Source organism: Rhipicephalus sanguineus, chromosome 4 (assembly GCF_013339695.2).
Source record: "Rhipicephalus sanguineus isolate Rsan-2018 chromosome 4, BIME_Rsan_1.4, whole genome shotgun sequence".
In the NCBI taxonomy this organism is placed as follows: domain Eukaryota; kingdom Metazoa; phylum Arthropoda; class Arachnida; order Ixodida; family Ixodidae; genus Rhipicephalus; species Rhipicephalus sanguineus.
Window position 1 is genome coordinate 103,791,621 of NC_051179.1, and position 4,148 is coordinate 103,795,768.

Below are 4,148 nucleotides of genomic sequence, written 5' to 3' on the forward strand. Positions count from 1 at the left end.
AATGGCTACATACAGTACAGACAGCCGTTATCGCGATTATCAGACGCCCAATTGCACATGTATATTACATACATGTATACATGTATATTACATACTCCGCAAGTGGTGCGGTGCAAATTTTCCAATAATACAGTGTTGGTTTGATGTGTCATAATTTTGCAAAATTAGCGATGTCCTAACGAGGAGGCTCCCGATGACAGAATATTCGAGATAGAGACACAGGCGTTTTAGTTTTTTTTTTTTTTTTTACTCCGTGTGTTAAATTGATGTTATGAAAATGGTGGATCGGAACGAACCAGCACAATTGCTAAACCAATAAGCTTTATTCTGCTGTAAAGGATATTGTGGAACGCGCCATATATGCAAGATGTGCGCGCGTACAAATGCTCGCCCATGTACGCTTCAGCCGCCTTGACACAATATATCTACGCTTTAGCCGCCGTGGCAACTGTGGCTCCCGTGGTGGCGAGACGTGGCTTCACACCATAGCTGCGGAACTTCAACTGCGAACCTTTGCTCAAGTCTGCTCACTTTAGAAGCACGTGCAGGGACACTAGCGAAGACTCCAAGCTAATCTCAGAAGCCTGCGGCTTCTGATCGGACAATTTGCACGAGCTGAGAGTCATTGCTCACGCAGTTAAACCTCTCTGTATCGGTGAAACCTGCGGTGTAAGTTGTATTTGCACGTTGGCAGCATTGGCCCAACAGCTTAAAGCGAAAACCACCTGGTTTCAATAATACCCCGCATGAAATAAGGTAGAGTGGAGGCTGATTTTTACTCTTTGCATATGGTTTCTACGATGGCGGGCAAGCAGCGAGGGTAATTTGGACCGAAGCCTGTGTCACGGCAGCTGCCATTTTTTACGCAGTACAATGTGTTTCTGTTTAATTTTTTTTTTTACATTTTAATAACGTAAGATAACCACGATTCCCGTAAACTGAAACCTTCCTCGGATTCTTATTCTAAGTACAGCATCTATGAGAACCAATAGCAGACGCAAGCTTGCATTATGCATTGATGTCCGACAGTGGCCGAGGGGTTATCTTGCCACCTGAGATTTGAGATGGTAGGTTGCTGCATATTCCTTGTGTGCACTAAGTCGTCAAACTATTCTCACACTCAAAAAAAAAAAAACTCAGGGAAAAATGCCAACTGTTATGACACGGCCAATTGTGATCTTAGCAAGCGTCGTGGGGGTGTAGCTCAGTGGTAGAGCGCTCGCTTCGCATGTGAGAAGTCCCGGGTTCAAACCCCGGCACCTCCATCCATCTTTTTTTTTTCGTCGCATTTTCTTTTTTTTTCTTCTTACGTAGCTCTTTTCTATTCTCGCATAATCCTTCTTCCACACTGAGAGCACTGAGTAGCTCCAACTTCGATCTTCAGCGCCGGCAAGTATGAACGGTATACGTAGACCTCAAGGGGATTTTGACCGAACAGTTCTTCTAATAGCCTATGGGCTAAGCTTTTATGAGATCGGTATTTGGGTGGCGGCGGCATCGTACGGAAAAAAAATCGGCGCCGGCGAGTGTACAGAAATGCGGCCATTGGAGGTGTCCGTGACATGCGTAAATATGCGCCGTTTTCCAATAATTGATGCTTTCTCAATCCTGGGCTTGTCGCCTATCAGCCGTTTCTGATATGGCAACCTGATCTTTTATCGAGGTGACTTGTCATTCCACGACGCCACATGTTATTTTCTTTCCTGGATATCAACGCATGACCGTCGCTGTTGCCTGCAGCAACTGAAGTGTTTCGTGCAAAGCACATGGATGAAGGTCCGATTCTCGGCAGGGAGGAAGGAAACAGGAGGGAGCATCGAGCAATGCGGTAAGAAAGAAGGAAAGGACGGAAGCAAGGAAGAAAGGAAGAAAGAAGGGAAGAAGGAAAGGAAGAAAAGAGAGAAGGAAGAAAGAAAAAAAAGCAATAAAGAGAGAAGGAAAGGAAGGGAGAAAGAGAGAAAGAAAAGAAACGGGCAGAGAAAGAAAGACAGAAAAAAAACGAAGAAACCGAGAAAGAAAGCAAGAAAGACAGAAAAGAAACACAGAAAGAAAGAATGAAAAAAAGGAATAAAGAAAGGAAGAGAGAAATAAAGAAGGAAAGCAAGAAAGAGAGAGAAAGAAAGAAAGTAAAGGAAAGGAAGGGATAAAGAAAGAAAGAAAAAGAAAGAAAGGAAGAAAGAAAGAAAGATAGAAAGAAGGAAAGAAAGGAAGAAAGAAGAAAGGCAGAAAGAGAGAAAGAAAAACAGAAAGGAAGAAAGAAAGAAAGAAAGAAAGAAAGAAAGAAAGAAAGAAAGAAAAAGAAAGAAAGGAAGGAAGAAAGAGAGAAAGAAAACGAGAAAGAAAGGAAGGAAGAGAAAAAGAAAGGAAGGAGAGAAAGAAACAGAAAGAAAACAAGAAAGGGAGAAATAAATAAAGAATGAAAAGAAAGAAGACAGTAAAAGAAAGAAAGAAAAATAAAGGAAGAAAGAAGAGGGAGGAAAGAAAGCGAAGAAGTAGGTCAGGCACGGCCACGCCAAACTTGCCCTCCTTTTCCCGATAGGGTAAGGGCTGCAAATGTTTTCGCAGTAAATGTGTCTACTCACGGCCGCTCGATGAAAAACACACCATGTGTTTTAAATGCGAATGCATTTCTTAGTCGGGCTATGTAAGGCATCCGGCGCTGTCCGCGCGCCTCTCCGCTCTCACTCCGTCTCCCATAGTAACAGCTGCGGGCGCGCGCGCTTATCCTCGCCCCTAGCAACCGGAGCAGGTGGTGCGGGCGAAGTAGCGGGGAGTGAGTGGAGAGGAGGAGCGCGCACTGGCGTGTGAGGACGCTCGCATTGTGGGAGCTCGGGACGCTCGCATTGTGGGAGCTCCCGCGTGTGTGGAGAGAGTGTAGGAGAGGGTAGGTGCATTGCTTCGCCGCTCCTTCTCTCGCCGTTCGCTCTCTCTCCTCCCTGCGCCACCGCCTCAATGCAGTGCGTTTGAAACGCGTTTGTAGCGTTTGTGCTGCCTTGGCACAGCCTGAAAACAGCGCGTTCTAAACGCGTTTGTACTGTATTGAAGGCGGTGGCAACATCCCTGAGGTGATTACGAACGCACGTAGGAAGCGTTCGTTGAAAGAGGCGCCCAAAAGGGAGACACTTGAGCGCGTCGATGTGTCCAGCTTTACGCCATTAAAATTACTACGCCGTGTATTCTCGGCGCAGAAGAAGAAGAAGAAGAAGAAACATTTATTTATGTCATATGCCTTGGAGTGGTTAGGGTGGGTGGTGCCCCTCTTCCAGGGCCCCACTGGCTACAGCGGCTCGCCGGGCCTGGTCGAGGGTCGCCAGTTGGCTTCCCATTTCCAGTTCCGCGAGCCGCGCCTCCCACGACCAATTCAGGGAATCGTTGTTACACAGAGGCGAGATGCAGCCTCCGGACGTTGTGTACACTGATATGTTATGTGTTCCAATGTCGGTGTTGCATCGCACCACGGGCATTTGTTGCTGTATCTGTGAGGGTACATTCTGTGTAACCTGTGTAAATGTGGGTACGTGTTTGTTTGGAGGCGACGCCAGTCCCGTGCTTGTCTCCTGTTTAGGTTAGGATGAGGTGGAGCTTTAGTTCGCCTACCTAGTCTTTGAAATTCGAGGATTTCTCTTGGCGCGCCAGGTGTCGAAGTGTCCTCCCGGTGATGTGGTCCGCGGCTCGGCCTGTCATGCCTCGAGCCAAATGGTCCACCCGTTCGTTCCCCTCAACTCCTGAGTGCGCCGGGCACCAAGTCACACCATGATCCATTGTGAGAGCCGTCCCCAGTATGCGTAATACGCAGTCCGGTAAGACCCCGCCAAGGAAAAGACGGCAGGCGTCCTGTGAGTCCGTCAGAACAAATGCCGATTCGCCCCTGGCCTCCGCTGCGCGTATGGCCAAAGCTATGGCCGCGGCTTCGGCCGTTGCAATTGTCGGCCGTTGCGGCCGTTGTTCGCCCTTGGTTAGTCACAACTGCAGCGAAAGCAGGGACCATATTTGCGCTTCGATGGTAAGGACTCGCGTCTGTAAAGTACGTATTAGGATCGTCCCGCCGCTTTTGTAAGGTGACCGCTCGGGCGCGTCTCCTTGTAGCGTGATGGATTGGGTGTTCTCGGCGCAAGAAATACGTTCGCATTTCCTCACGATTCCCTTCG

General features: G+C 48.0%; 1 non-coding gene across 1 annotated transcript; it reads left to right on the forward strand.

The window, feature by feature from the left end:
• The first annotated feature begins 1,193 nt into the window (after nucleotides 1-1,193).
• Nucleotides 1,194-1,265, forward strand: Trnaa-cgc (transfer RNA alanine (anticodon CGC)). The gene has a single exon. It is a non-coding gene; the product is annotated as a tRNA-Ala (tRNA).
• The last annotated feature ends 2,883 nt before the right edge of the window (nucleotides 1,266-4,148 follow it).